The 17,675-nt window shown below is 39.5% G+C and overlaps 1 long non-coding RNA gene across 1 annotated transcript; it reads left to right on the forward strand.

Moving 5' to 3' along the window:
- Positions 1–9,001: 9,001 nt before the first annotated feature.
- LOC138352008 (uncharacterized) lies at positions 9,002–13,351 on the forward strand. Its single transcript, XR_011222687.1, has 2 exons — positions 9,002–9,116; positions 12,485–13,351. It is a non-coding gene; the product is annotated as an uncharacterized lncRNA (long non-coding RNA).
- Positions 13,352–17,675: the final 4,324 nt, after the last annotated feature.

The following is a 17,675-nucleotide window of genomic DNA, read 5'->3' on the forward strand; positions in this document are numbered from 1 at the left end:
ACATAACCTAAATATGTCCAAATAAATTGTTAGTCGTTATACCGAGGGGGCAAAGCCCTAAATTTCAGTAAGTTTTGATTTAATCTTTCAGCAACTGAATCTTTTACTTTAATATTTTACCTCATGCTTGAATTTACTCAATGCTTGAATCTTTTCATAAATTTGAATATAATTTTTATATATAATTGATCTTATACATCAAGTTAACAATTGCTAACTGGGGTTATCAATAATTTATCATATTAGTTATCATAATGAATACAATTTCTTGTTTGCATAATTGCAAATATATCATACTTGTATAATACAAATTGTGTTAATTTGTGTGATTATTGGCTTTTGTAATAAAATTAGAGTTAGACTAAACTGTGTCGGAAAATCCGACACCATTTAATATATCATACAGACAGATAATAATTGCTGCTGTATTACCAACAAGTTACCCATAGAAAACGTAACTTGTAGTGGAATTACCGTCTATAGAAAACGGGATATCATCACCACACACTATTATAATTCACCACCTATTATGGTGGGAATTATTCTTAAATACATTAGTCTTTGGACTTTACCATCATAAAAACATCTTATATAAATTAACTTAATTATCAATATTAAAGTAGAGTAAATGTGACCCTTCTATCACTTTCCGTCATCTGGACAATGTAAGCCAGGCGTCAGTGGGGAAGGAGGGCAGCCATTGTTGTGTCACCTCCGAGACGTGTGGAGCAAATTCGGCTCCTATCATATCTGGACAATGTCGGCCAGTAGCGTCAATAGTATGGAGTGTTAGACATTATTGAGACCAGAGGCGCAGGGAGCAAATTCGGCTCCTGTTAATTTTACTTGGACGAAGTATTATGGAAACCAAAGGTGTACCATTATCACACGCTGTCAACAAATTCAAGTTAAGTGTCTTTCCGAAACCCGTATATCTATCATTAGTGGCCATTAATGTCATTGGGTAGGGTGACCCCGGTTAGATCACGAAATCGCCTCATACTAAAGGTAATTAAGCCAGGTCTTCAATGTTCCATGTACAGTATTTTCTCTGATATAGCTTGTCATATATAGGTATCTGGCTTTACAGCTAGCGCCCTTTTAACAGGTCAAGACGAGGAAGCAAGGCTTTGTGCATCAGTTACTGGGTGATGGAAGCTACCTCAAAGAGGATAATTTGGTGTCTACACCCTAGTTATACCTGGTGGACTAACCTGCTGTACTATAAGATAAGGAACCTCTTCAATGTATGTAGTCTATTACTGTAGTTTGATTGGCTGCATATATAAATTTAATAAACCCCCCTAATGTGTAGAGGATCGATTTGTGAGATTGAGATTATTGCAGAAATACAGTCCACTTATCATTATACAATTGCCATCGAAGTATATAAATTAACGTAAATATAAATTCATATAAATTAAATAAATATAAATCTCACAGGTCGGTTCCCACATTATTTGGTCATCTTCGAACCGGATGACGGATTATTTGATCCTTTGAACCCACATTTGGTCATCTTAGTACCGGATGAACCAGTTAACCAGTGGATTCATTAAATATACTAGTGCAGTGTTATTTATACAAAGGCCAGCAGTCAATGACGGCGGCGTTGACTCGTGCGAGTTCACGAGCCCCGCTCAGTTCAGATCAGCTTCGTCAGCGGTTTCATGTACACCCACAGATTTGGTGGCGTGTTATTCTGTGAAATGACAGCGCTAATATTGAAGCCAGCCAAATTAGTGACTGTCTTCGCGATATTGTTCACGGATTTCGTGGTGTTAAATTTCGCGAGAGATTATCTACGTATTTTGTGGACTTTATTTCGCGAGGTCACTAATAATATTTAATACTTCTAGATAATATTAGAAGTTTCATAGAGGCTAATTAAGAGGCTATTATCAATAATTGTGTATATTATTTCTCCAAAATAGAGAATTATTTAATATATTGCACTAGTGATCACAGTATAATATTTACTAATTGCCAACCCACAACAGGGTAGGATATTAACCATTGACTAGTTGAACTATTATTGCTCATCCTAGTCCCATTATTACCATAGTCAGTTGTACTATATTAAACAACCTAACACCATTAATGAATGGTCCAGACCCTATTTTGGGTGTAATTTTTATCAACTCGAGTTGAGTTGTATATATAATAATTTACTTATGATCATTACACCTTTGAGTGATTAATTAGTGTCTCTACCATCCTAGGGTGATATAGAAGAGCTAACCTAAAGGTACTTCCAGTGACACTGGTTTATCACTCAAATCATTAGTGTGTATGATTGTATATATATATAATGTGTATTAATTTTAAGTGCTAACCTCTAGTAGAGGTAGGATTATTGCCTAGTGAGTGCATTTTACCCTAGGCTACCATTAGAGCTTGTTCAGTATTATGAGCAGCCCAAGTACAAGTCCCACAAGGCTTCACCAACTAGCCAGTATGGATAATGCAGGGAGAATGAAAAGAACCCTTGCAGGTCTTAAAGGCCACTTAACAAGACAGATCAAGAAATGTGAAGATTTGTTACAACAATCTCCAGTTGATTATGCTGACCTGGAAAGCTATTATCAAGCAGCTGCAGGTAAATTTGAGCAAATCAAATGCCAAATGGCTGTCCTTGTGGGGACAGACTACTACCATCAATTCATTGGTAGCCCTACTAAATATCAGGGTATAACCATGTTAAACTCTGCAGGAGGTAAATTACTCTCAGGCCCAGTATCAAGCCTGAGGAGACCTATGCCTGCAGATAAACAATACCAATAGAAATCTAAATTTGTCAGCTGATTATATTTCTCCAGTAGCATTATACTAAGGAGATTACAGCTGACTATACCAACAGAGGTTGGTGTTAGTATCATCATTTAAAGCTGAAGATGAGTTCATGAGGCCTCAGTGGCAAATCAGTGAACAGTAGCCTAAAACAGCTACAAGTCACTGCGGCCAATGTCATTGAACCCACTGCAGTCTCAGAACCATACTTTACTTTAATGATGAGCTATTCAATCTTCTGAATCAATTAACTAAATTAAACCCCAATAAATCTGATGACTGATTTGATACATTTATTATTTAATCAAGATGTATTCCATGGGCCTCAGTGTTTATATATCAGTGACCAGTTACCTGAACAAACTTCAAGTTATATCTAATGTCACTGATCTCACTGCAGTCCCTGAATCATACTTGACTGTAGTACTTGATCACATTCAGTCTTCTGGGTTAAATAATATGTAATAAGGCTTGAATATTAGCCTTTCAAGAGTTGACAGGGAAATGAAATCGCATTAGACTTCTAACCCCTGCAACTCTAGTACGGGACATCCGTCCTGTACGAACAGACACACAAATGTGTGATTAATAACTACTAACATCAAATTAATCTAATAATTCGAAGGAGGAGTATCGGTGTTCGTCTGTTCTAAATAGGACTTCGACCCGTGAGCAGCCCCTGGGGAATTATGTCGGAAAATCCGACACCATTTAATATATCATACAGACAGATAATAATTGCTGCTGTATTACCAACAAGTTACCCATAGAAAACGTAACTTGTAGTGGAATTACCGTCTATAGAAAACGGGATATCATCACCACACACTATTATAATTCACCACCTATTATGGTGGGAATTATTCTTAAATACATTAGTCTTTGGACTTTACCATCATAAAAACATCTTATATAAATTAACTTAATTATCAATATTAAAGTAGAGTAAATGTGACCCTTCTATCACTTTCCGTCATCTGGACAATGTAAGCCAGGCGTCAGTGGTGAAGGAGGGCAGCCATTGTTGTGTCACCTCCGAGACGTGTGGAGCAAATTCGGCTCCTATCATATCTGGACAATGTCGGCCAGTAGCGTCAATAGTATGGAGTGTTAGACATTGCCATTGTTGTTGTCACCTCCGAGACGTGTGGAGCAAATTCGGCTCCTATCATATCTGGACAATGTCGGCCAGTAGCGTCAATAGTATGGAGTGTTAGACATTATTGAGACCAGAGGCGCAGGGAGCAAATTCGGCTCCTGTTAATTTTACTTGGACGAAGTGTTATGGAAACCAAAGGTGTACCATTATCACACGCTGTCAACAAATTCAAGTTAAGTGTCTTTCCGAAACCCGTATATCTATCATTAGTGGCCATTAATGTCATTGGGTAGGGTGACCCGGTTAGATCACGAAATCGCCTCATACTAAAGGTAATTAAGCCAGGTCTTCAATGTTCCATGTACAGTATTTTCTCTGATATAGCTTGTCATATATAGGTATCTGGCTTTACAGCTAGCGCCCTTTTAACAGGTCAAGACGAGGAAGCAAGGCTTTGTGCATCAGTTACTGGGTGATGGAAGCTACCTCAAAGAGGATAATTTGGTGTCTACACCCTAGTTATACCTGGTGGACTAACCTGCTGTACTATAAGATAAGGAACCTCTTCAATGTATGTAGTCTATTACTGTAGTTTGATTGGCTGCATATATAAATTTAATAAACCCCCCTAATGTGTAGAGGATCGATTTGTGAGATTGAGATTATTGCAGAAATACAGTCCACTTATCATTATACAATTGCTATCGAAGTATATAAATTAACGTAAATATAAATTCATATAAATTAAATAAATATAAATCTCACAGGTCGGTTCCCACAAACTGTGTATATTGTTCATATCCTTCATCTTGAACAGAACCAGTGTTCAGTCACAGAACTGAGTTATTTAATCTTATCCTTGTATAAAAATACAAGCTGATGTGTTGAAATGTCTGCAGGGGGGGGGGGGTTAAAGATCTCCAATCAAAAACTTCATTCACCCTTAGGGTCCTACCTGGCCCCTACAGCCAAGGGTCATTAGGACTAGAGGAGTAGGATTTACAGCGCTAGCTAAGGACTTTTAGTTGTATTAATTTTACATACAGTAATTTTTAGTTTAGTACAGTACAAGTCCTACATATTGTTCTCATAAATCAACCCTGACATTTTTTTCACAGCCCACATAAATCAACCTACAAGAGACGGTCCACTTGAGTCAACTCACAAAAGACGGTCCATAAAACTCGACCAACATGAGACATCCCACAGGAGTCAGTAAGAGTTACGAAGAATTGCTACGCGAATTGAACCTCATGTTGCTGAAAGACAGAAGATTTAGGAGAAGCATAATTACAACATACCAATTTCTCAGGTGAATTCATAGGGTAGAGAAAGGAAAAGGCACACGGGGACACAGATGGAAAACGAATACCCAAATGAGCCAAAGAGACACTAGAAAGAATGTTTTCAGTGTGAAAGAAGTTGCCAAATGTAATGCACTAGGAACTGATGTGGTGGAGGCTGACTCCAGACACAGCTTCATTTGAAGATATGATAGAACCTAATAGTATGACGTTGAGCCCTTTCTCCACATTTAAGTTCATTATCAGGAGATTCTCCAGTGTATTAACCTCGCAGCATTCGCCTAGTTGTATTCACCTAGTTGTGTTTGCGGGGTTGAGCTCTGCTCTTTTGGCCCGCCTCTCAATTGTCAATCAATTATTACTAATTAATACCAATTTTTTTCCACACACACACACACACACACACACACACACACACACACACACACACACACACACACACACACACACACACACAAACACACACACACACACACACACACACACACTTTTGTGGGACCTGGTAGTCTGGTGGACAGCGCGCAGGACTCGCAATTCTGTGGCGCGGGTTCGATTCCCGCACCAGGCAGAAACAAATGGGCAGAGTTTTTTTCACCCATAATGCCCGTTACCAAGCAGTAAATAGGTACCTGGGAGGTAGTCAGCTGTCACGGGCTGCTTCCTGGGGTGTGTGTGTGGTGTGGAGGAAAAAAAATAGTAAACAGTTGATTGACAGTTGAGAGGCGGGCCGTAAGAGCAAAGCTCAACCCCCGCAAACACAACTAGGTGAATACACACACACACCTAGGAAGCAGGCCGTAACAGCTGGCTACCTCCCAGGTACCTATTTACTGCTAGGTAACAGGAGAATCAGGGTGAAAGAAACCCTGCCTATTTTGATTCTGCCATCAACGGAGATCGAACCCGGATCCTAGGATTACGAGTTCAGAGCGCTGTCCACTGAACTATCAGTGTGCTCCGGCTAGTGTTAGTAGTAGAAGTGGTGAAAGAAGGATAATATTTTTTTTTATTTCATCGGCGGCTCCCTGACGAGGTGAAAGTCCAGGGTAAAATTGGGTGACACCTGTGAGAGAGAGTTCGAGGGGCCCTAATATAAGCCAGTAAGACTAAATAGATAAATATGAAGAATTCCATTAAAGTGACTTTACTAACACAACTTGCTATGAATCATAGTTATTTGTGTTAATGAAAAAATTATACATTTGTCTCTTGACAACCGATGTATATACCGCAACCACATTTAGCAATTTTAACATTGTCCCGCTAATATTTGGCAACTCAGTTATCATTCCCTCGGTTTAGAACCGTACATCTGACAGCATCTACCACTCTTTCATTCAAATTCAGAGTCTAAATAATTGTATAGTATCATCAAATCAGTTTGTGTATCATCCGCAAATTTGTTAATGTTGCTCTTCAGTCCTGTCTAAATCGTTTATATAAATGGAATATAACAGAAGTCCCTAAACAGAGACTTCAGGCACTCAACAATCATACCCTCAACTATCTTCAAATAAAGGCTCTCCTCCCCAACCACAATACCTTTCAAATTAGGCCTTCACAAGGCACAGTATCAAGGATTTTGCTACGGTTAAGAAGTATAATGTCAGAATCTTTTCCATTATCACCGGCTTCAACAACAGAAAACAGAAGTGCACTTTTATCGCATCAGGCTTGGATACCCAAGTGCATGGGAAATAGGCTCAGAGATGAGAGGAAATGTCAGCACTGTGGAGAAAGGCTCAACAGACCACTGGAACATTATCTCACACAGTGCAGTTATAAACCAAATAAAATTGCCACAGAGATTTAAGAGAGAGAGTGTAAGTAGTTAAACACATTGGACATAATCTAACTGAGGCCAAAATACGAGTCAAATATTCATACACAGTCTAAGTATGACTGAAATGAGAAACGAGTAACAGTTGGCTAGTCAGAGGCTTAGGGCCCACTCATATATATATTCCTGCAAAAACTACAAAAAACTGCTTAAAATGAATGAGAAAACGATTAAAAGTAATTTTGTTAAATCACGAGCCACCGAAACAAAGTCATGCTGTGAATCCTCAACTAATCTATGCTTTTCAAGTTGTATACGAATGTTTTTTGGCGATTATCAGTGCAAACAATTTTCCCATTAAAAGACGTTAATTCAGTTGGCTGATAATTCGACACAAGTGATCTATCACCCCCCCCCCTCTTAAATATCGGCACCACATTCTCAGTCCACAACGATTTTTGTATTTATTCATTTCTAATAATTTTATAAATATGCCGGACAAGGACTCACTAAGCTCATCTTTGCATTCTTTGCGACACATGTGTTTGTATACAAACACATGTGTTGTATACACATGAGTTAGCTCAAAGAAAGTTTCTCAACGGAGTCATGACATACCTCAGTGTGTCCACAGTGGTCAGCTAAGATTAGTCATCTCGCAGCAGCAGGTACGTAATTATAAAAAAGGCAGCTCAATGGAGCCAGCCCACATAACTCAGTCCATAGGACACAACCCACAAAATAATTTAGTGAAAAAAGGTACGAAGCCCAGGTACGAAGAGTATTCACCTCTTTCTGCCTAGTTCATACGAATCAACCCATAGGAATCATTCCATAGTAGTCATCCCACAAGAGTTAGCTCACAGGAGTCAATCTACAGTCATTCCAGAGGAGTCATCTCACAGCAGACACCCCACAGGAGTCATTACACAGTAGACACACCACAGGAGTCATCACACAGCAGACACCCCACAGGAGTCATCACACTGCAGACACCCCACAGGAGTCATCACACAGCAGACACCCCACAGGAGTCTTCACACAGCAGACACCCCACAGGAGCCATCACACAGCAGACACCCCACAGGAGTCATCACACAGCAGACACCCCACAGGAGTCATCACACAGCAGACACCCCACAGGAGTCATTCACCGCACTAATTACAGTTGAGAACACAAGGACAAAGGTTTAAGGACGGTCGTCTGGCATCCTGTCATGTCTGGATGCATGTGCTTGAAAAAATTATTTCGGCGTGTGCAAGGGATTATATGCGTGAGAAGAGTATTCACCTCTTTCTGCCGGCAGAATCAGGCAATTAACTCTTGGACTCCGTCATTACATTAGACAACGGTCGAGTGTCTAATGTACTCGCTCTACCTATTTTCGCTAGTATATCTATTATATATTACACAAACACAGACAGACATTCCCTGGATGCAGTCCCCAACAGTTATCTACCTTCCTGGAACATATATACGTCTAGGTGAACAGATACATCAAGTGAAAGGAAACGATGTCCAAAAGTCTCTGCCCCAGCCTGGGGCATAAAGTGAGAATGTGTGTGAGCGCGCGCGCGTGTGTGTGTGTGTGTGTGTGTGTGTGTACTCACCTAGTTGTGCTTACGGGGGTTGAGCTTTGGCTCTTTGGTCCCGCCTCTTCAACAGTCAATTAACTGGTTTGTGCGTGTGTGTGTGTTTTCGTAATTTTCAAAAAGTGTACAAATCCACAAGGGCCGTGACGAGGATTCGAACCTGCGTCCGAGAGCATCCCAGACGCTGTCTTAATTGACTGAGCTATGACATGGTACTGTGATGCATCACGCAATTGTGATTTCTGTGTGTTCAAAAAATGTATTGGGTGGCAATAATATGTGTCTGTTGGCAGACAAATAGTGTCGGTCACATGCAGATCACTTCATGTTTTTCATAGTTCCGGCTATTACAGCCTCAACACAGCGTCACGACGGCTGGATGGTCCTGTATATAAGGGAAGACTGGGTCCTCTCTCTCATTCATCTTCATTTTGTATTGAAGGAAAGGTATTTACCTTAAACATCCTCCTCTTGTAACCATAAAAATAAGATTTCCCGAGGCATGTTCCTTTTGCAACAGAGAAAATACACAACTACCATGAAGGTTCTGGTAAGTACCATATTTTGAATTGCTCACTTTCAGTTCCTCAACGAGATAAGAGCTAGTAGTTACCTGGTTTAAACTGTGTAATGCACTATTCAGAATAGGAAATTTGTACTATATGGTTAACTGAAAAAACAAAAAAAGTGAACTACGTCATAATTATTTTGGTAAGAATCGCAACACTGGACCAATTATTTCATATATATATTTTGAAGTGTTTCAATTGAATTTTTTGAAAACTCTCGTTCTATAATATGGTCAGCAAATGTGGAAGCCTCAGCTAACCTCTTTACAGATACAAATAACCAAAACTTGTAATGCATTTTCCTCTTAAATCTAAGTTGAAAATAATATAAAGAGCTCAAATAAACTGAGAATAACATAAGAAAAGAAAATAGTCAATGCCCTCTGGGGTGCAACGTTTAGTAACAAAGCAGATCTTGGCTTCAAATGTACATTATTTAATCATTAAAGTGAAGTTAGAATACCAGGTACATATTTTGAGACATTTAGATATCAAATCATTGCCGAGATATAGAATTGTTAAAAGTGACCACTTGCCGAAACTGACATTATTATATATTTTGTTATTTAGCATGAAGAGGTTTATTTCTGAAAAGATAACATGATTTATTTTTCTATGGGAGTCCATTCCTGTGGAAGCGAACTATACTGAAGCATTCTGAGGGATATGTATTTTGTGACCTTTTGTCGAATAAAAGCAGACCATACAGCCTCTGCTGGTCTGATGAAGAATTTAGATTTGTTTTTGGTACTGAATAGGATGCAATAAATATGCTTCTCACAAAGTATCTACCTTCTCTTGGAGAACATGATTGATCGAATTTGTGAGCTGTAAAGAGCTATATACATCTAAAGCATTTAGCCGAAGTGCAACACTACGTAAACATTAGGAATTCCCTAACGCATTTTGCTGGGAAATATTTCCAGTACCTTTATGTGTCAAGGTGCCTCCATTACAATGTAATTTATTCTGCAGTACTTGAAATATTATTGTGTGCTCGTGTATTCTAGTTTATTGTACAGTATTTTGCTGCATTATTATTATATTTCTTAATGTGTTGTGTGTGAGTTTTGTATCGGGTAGTTCCTTCGGCCTGCCGCTGCTACTGTCATCACCCCCTTCCTCTCCATCCCCCCCCCCCCCCATTGCCCGCGTGTGTGTGTCAGTACAGCCAATCCGGTGCGATTGGTACGCTTCTTGTTTGTTGTATATACATATTTGTATGATGCTAATTTTGTGTAGTTGAACATCTGCGTATTTTTTCAATGTGTATATTTACGTAAGAGTATTTTTCTGCTTGTTTTCTGTACTCTGCTGATTGATGTATTATGTGCAGTGTTGGTACTGTGAGTTGACCGGTGGTGTCAGCCAGCACTCACTGGTCTGTCTGGGTTGTGGGGAGTCACATGTGTGTGTGTGTGCTCTCTTAAGTATTTTATTTCAGAGATATTTGTATACATATCTTTTCAACTTACCATTATGTAGAAGTGGATTATTAGTGTGGATCAGAGTTTCTATGGTGTTGTCACTGGATTCATATGTGTAACTTTTTTGGTGGGGGGTATTTGAGCCGTTTGGGGATATTGTCATTTTCAGGTGCCTGTGTGGACTTTAACTCTGGAAAGGAAATTCAGGACTTAGTCAAATGTCATGGTTTGTGGACTTAACTTTTGAGAGGCGATTCCTGACTCTGCCAGATTTCTGAGACATTGTGAACTCTAACTTTTGAAGACGAGTAATTGAATTTGTCATTTGTCCGACAGTGTAAACTCTAACGTAAATAGATGAGTTTTTGGGCTTAGCCATTGAGTCTTCGTGGAATGACTTTCTAGAAGAGTTTTATCGGTTTTACCATTTATTAGTCCAGTTTGGACAGTTTTTCAGAAGCCAAACATTGACGTATTATTAATGTTCATGTTGAGACATTATTCCTCACTCTGGTTATGTAACGTCACTACCCACCATGTTCACAACTTAACAGCCAATCTTAAGCTGTCTAGTTTACCAATGACACTGAGTGATCAGTTATTAATGACATCTAGCTGCTTGACTTGTTCCTTGAATTAATTGATTGTTACTTAATTGTAGATAAGTATATAGATAATGGTGTATATAAAGCTGTGTCATGTAGATAAGTTCCCCCCAGTAAACTGGGGGATTTTACTTAGACTTTCCCTCACCCTTAGACTTTTTTATTTATTCACTTGAAGGCCAGAATGTTCAATGATTTATGAGGGAAAGCCTTATCCTCGAGCATTACTGAGGAACATGGCACGACAATGCCGTATATGTTCTTTGTATTCCCTCCATTTCAGCAATCCCTCATGATCTGTATGAGTGAGTGAGTATCTAGCAGTACTCAAGACGGGACAGCACAAGTGATTTGTGATTTTCTTAGTTTAATATGATTGTTGGACTCGTTTCAAAACAATGTGTAATACTTTTTTTAATGTTATTGGTTTGTTAATAGTCAGTCACAAATGGTCTTTTGTTTTTTTGCTTAGTATTCAATGAATCATTTAGAGTAAGTTGTTTAGCATTTGCTAAACTGAAGGTTGTGCCATCAGCAAATAGAAATAGCTTCAAGTGTTAAGTGACTTTTTGGAAGGTCATTTATATAAATGAGAACGATGAGTGGACCGAGAGTACTACAATGTGGGTCGCCAATGTAAATTGGCAGTGCGGAAGTAGCATCGTTCACAGAAATATACTTTTGTCTGTCACTGACGTATGATCGTAAGTATTGAAGAAAATGACTCAATATTCCAGTGTTGTAATTTCAGATGGTTATTGTGGTTAAAGGTATCAAAAGTCTGACATAGATCAATAAATAGACCTATCGGGTATTAATTTTTGTCAAGAAATTCATGTATCGAAACAAGCGTAATAATTAAAGCATCATTGGTGCTTTTTTGAGGTCTGAAGCCACAGTGGCAGGAATTACGTATATTATGTTCAGATAGGTAGGAATAAAGCTGTGTCTTCATTTGATTTTCAAATCACATGAAGTAATTCAATAATTTGCCTTTTCAAATTGTAAAGCAGCTTACATGTGATGTGGCTTTAAATCCTTCATTTTCTAAAGGTTTTTGAGGTATTGGTGTATGAAGGCGGATGTGGGGTTGAACGATTAGTGGCTTCATATATGACAAAAATTAATGAATATTTTGTTTTCCCCTTTTTTTTTGGGGGGGGGGAGGGGGTGTTGATACACAGTACAGAAGAGCAGATTATAAAACTTATTACTGGTGTAAGTTACTAGTATTTTATTTTCAAATGTGAATCAGTTCATAATGGAATCATAATTTGGTTAATTTAACAAATACTAATACTATTAAAATTCTCTCAGATCCTGGTTGTGGTTATGAGTCTTGTGGCAGCGAAACCTCAGCCGGTCGCAAACCCTGACCCAAAAGCTTTCATCGGTCTCGGAGATATTCTATACAATCTCGAAAGCTTTAGTCATGGTTTCCATGGTCTCCGTGGTATTGGGTCGGGAATCGGACACGTCAGCAACGGTCTCGGAATCATCGGGAACGGTATAGGAGGCCTCATGAACGGGCTCCAAGGCTTCGGACGCAATTTCGGAGGTGGCTTTTTTGGTTAAGAGGCAATGAATCACATCTGTAGTAGAAGATCTTTTCCCCGTGGTAAAAACTCTAAGACTGTAGGGCTGCATATTTAAATAATAATAGTATTTATAATAATACTGATAATAATTATGAACCAGTCCACAAAGGCCTTGATGAGGGTTCGAACCTATGCCTTGGTTGTTCCCAGACGCGCCTTAGTCAACTGTACCATGATATGGTAAAATAATGGCAACCTGGTGTGCTACTGTCCACACGAGGATCCTGAGGCTTCACTGAAGCCTAACGGGAGTTTCACGCCATTCCCCCATGCACTCGGGAACAGTCAACCATATGTTCTACCTCTGATGCCCCTACTTCATTAAACACAGAAATCATAATAACGTGTTATATCAAATAAACAAATCCACAAGGGCGTTGATGAGACCCTCATCAAGGCCCTTGTGGATTTGTTTTTATAATATTTCACATTATTGTGTATTATTAGGTAACATGTTACTTAACCACCTCACCATAAGAGGATATAACCAGGTGCTAAGCACGGTTGAATTTGTCTATGAAAATGTGAGGAGTGACCTTATGAAACGCATCACTAGGCATCAGACCCAATAAAATGTAAAAATGAACTTTGGAGAGTTAATTTTTCAACTACCTGCTTCAATGAAGAAAAGCATAAGAAATATCGAGAAAATTCGTGCCAGCTGAAAACTCACACCCGAGTCAAGGTAAAGTAAAAGAAACTCAAGGTAGGTAAAAGAAACTCAATACAGAATTCTGCTTGTTGAGTGTCGAGTTTCACTTACGAGATGGAGAATGATGGGAAGCTGCCCTTTCTAGATGTAACAGTCACGGAAAGGAACGGAGGCTTCCACATTGCAGTCTACACAGTAAACAAACATAGGAATGTGCCTCAATGCCAATAGTGACTTCCCAGACAGGTACAAGAGGAGTGTTGTCAACGCTTACGTCGACTGGGCTCTCAACCACAGCTCAGGATGGAAGCAAGTCGAAGAAGAACTCTGTAGGATAAGGCAGGTCCTAGTCAACAAAGGCTTCCCTAACGATTTTGTTGAAGACATCATAAAAAGAAAGGTGAAACGCCATGCAACCTCTGAAGAGTCAACTAACACAACACTTGTACCCCCTATTAGACTGTTTTACAGGAACTTCTTTTCGACGGCTCATAAAACGGAGGAAAGGGTCCTGAAAGATATTATTGACAGGAACGTTATCCCTACAGACAAAAATCAAAAAATACAATTGACAATTTACTACAAAAACAAAAAAACGGCCAACCTATTCATGAAAAACTCCCCAGACACCAAACAGAACGCCTTGAAGAAACTCAACGTCGTCTTTGCTTTCGGATGCCCGCTTGGGGACTGTAAGCCCTAAAGAACTCAGTATATAGGCAACAACGTCTCTTTCCTGGCGATTAACTATGCACAAAACAACAGGGCTTCATCAAAGAACATATAATCTCTTCTCACAACCAGACCATCACCAGAGAAATCTTAACAAGCAACACAGATATCATTGATAAATACAGCGATAACAGGAGACTCGACATCAGCGAGGCACTGAACATCAAAAAGTCAACACCAGCAATCAACAGCCAATTAATGCACAACTATATTCTACCCATTTCAAGACCCCGAACCAACATAGAAGCAGCAAGAGGAAGTATGGGTCAATAGGCCTTCTGCAGTTACTTCCAGTGTGGATGGTCTTATATAAGGGACACAGGTGGAACCTTAATACTAAAACCTTTCATGAGCCACAGAGAAATTGGAAATAATTTTTTAGTGTCAGAGTAGTTAACAAATAGAATGCATTAGGCAATGATGTGGTGGAGGCTGACTCCATACGCAGTTTCAAATATAGATATGATAGAGCAAAATAGGCCCAGGAACCTGTATACCAGTTGATCGACATTTGAGAGTCGGGGACAAAAGAGCCGAAGCATCATCCCCGCATGCACAACTAAGTGAGTAAAACTAGGTGAGCACACACACACACACACACACACACACATACACACACACATATGTACATCAATTGATTGACGGTTGAGAGACGGGACCAAAGAGCCAAAGCTCATCCCCCGCAACCACAACTAGGTGAGTACACAGACAAAATAGACCACACCCTGCCAGCTCAAACCAAGCAAGACAGGACGACAGGATACCACACCCTCATCAAGAATGATCTTGTTTCCTTCGGCCTTGACTGACAACAGCTCTTATGATTGTTCGCACAGGACGATGATGCATAATTTCAAGAAGCAGTAATCAAATGGCTGTGTTCAATTTAACGTAGTCTCCACGTAGGTAACATAACACGAAGAGCTGATGCTGTTACAACAAATTATTTTCACTTTAAATATGCTGTTTAACACAGTCTGTCGAGACTCATCAGGAGAGTCTGGCGCCACACATCAGGACAGTCTGGCGCCATATATCAGGAGAGTCTGGCGCCACACATCACGAGAGTCTGGCGCCACACATCAGGAGAGTCTGGCGCCACACATCACGAAAGTCTGACGCCACACATCACAAGAGTCTGGCGCCACACATCAGGAGAGTCTGGCGCCACACATCACAAGAGTCTGGCGCCAAACATCACGAAAGTCTGACGCCACATATCCCGAGAGTCTGGCGCCACACATCACGAGAGTCTGGCGCCACACATCACGAGAGTCTGGCGCCACACATCACGAGAGTCTGACGCCACACATCACAAGAGTCTGGCGCCACACATCAGGAGAGTCTGGCGCCACACATCAGGAGAGTCTGGCGCCACACATCACAAGAGTCTGGCGCCACACATCACATGACTCCGGTTCCACTCAATTATATAAAAGTATGTTGGTTGACACCACCAAACAAATTACCCTCGGCGGAGTATACAGAAACCAAAGCACTCCCAAATTAGACATATCCCAAGGTGGCCAAGTTGTATTGGTAGACGTAGAACTAATCGATCTAAAAAGTCATCTAAAGAGAAAGAGTCGGGATTTTGTTTCACCCATGAGAATAGTAACAATAACAGTCTGCCTCTCCTGGATGTGTTAATAACAAAAACAGAACATCTCTAAGCACCAGCGTATATGTCAAGCCTACAAACATAAGGTTATGCCTGAATGGTAAGAGTGAATGCCCTGAAAGATATAAAGCCATTCTCAACGCTTATATTCGTCGAGCACTTACCCACTGCACTGAATGTAGCAACCTGAGTAGGGAGTTTGAAAGGATAACACGAGTATTGGGGAACAATGGGTATAGTTATCATGATATAAACACCACAGTAAGACGACACTTGGACCGGTGGTACAAACCTGAACCAAAATAGAAACCACAAAACCTCCACTAAAATTATATTACAAATCCGACTATTAATGTATACTGATTATTTGTAAATACATAGTGGTTGAAATGACAAAAATCTCTGTAACTAGCTGAAATCATAATTATAAAATGATCAGGATAGATGCAATTGCTAATGTAATAATTTCCATTGAGGTTTGATAAAGACCTTTAGTGCCCTCAGTATTCCTTTTTGCACTACCGCTCACAAGAGAGTATGGGGTGCACAATAAACTAGCCGCCATCGGCGGCAAAATAAAAAAGACTCAACGGATAATAATCAATTAAACATCATGACAATGTCTGCTTGATCGAAAATTGTAATCCCTGCGTAAAGAACGTATTAGGGACTCTACAATATTTATTTCTCTTGAAATAAACAAGATTTGTTTAGTTATAATTGTTTAGTCCAAATGATAGTTGGAATAATTACGTAAAAAAACACAGCTATTTGACGGCATTATCGTAAAAGTAAATTACAAATACAGAACTAATTACAAGAGAGTAATGAAATTATGGAAGAAAATATCACAGAAACACCAACCAAACTAGAAGATGGATATAGTTAGAAATACTCTAGTAGAACAAAATGTAAAAAAAAGCCTTGGTTGGACCTGCACAATAGACAGGGTTACCCCTGGCAGATGATACTAAGTTGTCGCGAATTGGAAAGCGTAATTTGTTAAATATTGTTGCGTAACCAGAAGCGTATTAGAGCCTGGGCAACCCCCCTCTAGCTGATGGAGACTGATGAACATTAGTCCTAGGGAGCGTCAGTGATGCGAGCAACAGCAACAAGATCATCACTATCACCAACTGGATGTCTGTCAGCAACAACAATTACATTAATAACATCAACAACATCATCAGTAAATACATCAGCATCATCAGTAACTACATCAGCATCATCAGCAAATACATCAGCATCATCAGTAAATACATCAGCATCATCAGTAAATACATCAGCATCATTAGTAAATACATCAGCATCATCAGTAAATACTTCAGCATCATCAGTAAATACTTCAGCATCATCAGTAAATACTTCAGCATCATCAGTAAATACATCAGCATCATCAGTAAATACATCAGCATAGTCAGCAGGATGTCTGCCAACAACAGCAAATAATTTCGCCTTCTATGTCCTTGATGCACAACGTCCAAGTGACTCGTCCCTTGGCCTTCGCCTGTAACATCGCCACGCACATAATGACACTACAGAATGACGCTTCATTACGAAGCTACATAACGACGCTACATAACAACACTACATAACTACATATTGCCCGAAACGCTGTACATAACAGTGACTTTAGGTATTGTATGTACTAGCTCTATCTATAAATCCAAAATTATGTTTGTAACTCATCTTCTATGTATGTACTTTTAACTGAATAAAACATTTTGATTAGATTTTTTTTATTTTGAACTATACAACATAACAATCCAACATGACGTCCCGAGGAAAATCATGACAATGACGCCAAATATTTCATGATTATTGTGCCTGGTACCAAAGTTTGTCCTCGATGTGTGGGTTGGTGGGAGTATATATATATACGGGGAGATGGCCGACACGCCCACA

The sequence above is a fragment of the Procambarus clarkii genome, chromosome 52 (genome assembly GCF_040958095.1).
Source record: "Procambarus clarkii isolate CNS0578487 chromosome 52, FALCON_Pclarkii_2.0, whole genome shotgun sequence".
NCBI lineage: Eukaryota > Metazoa > Arthropoda > Malacostraca > Decapoda > Cambaridae > Procambarus > Procambarus clarkii.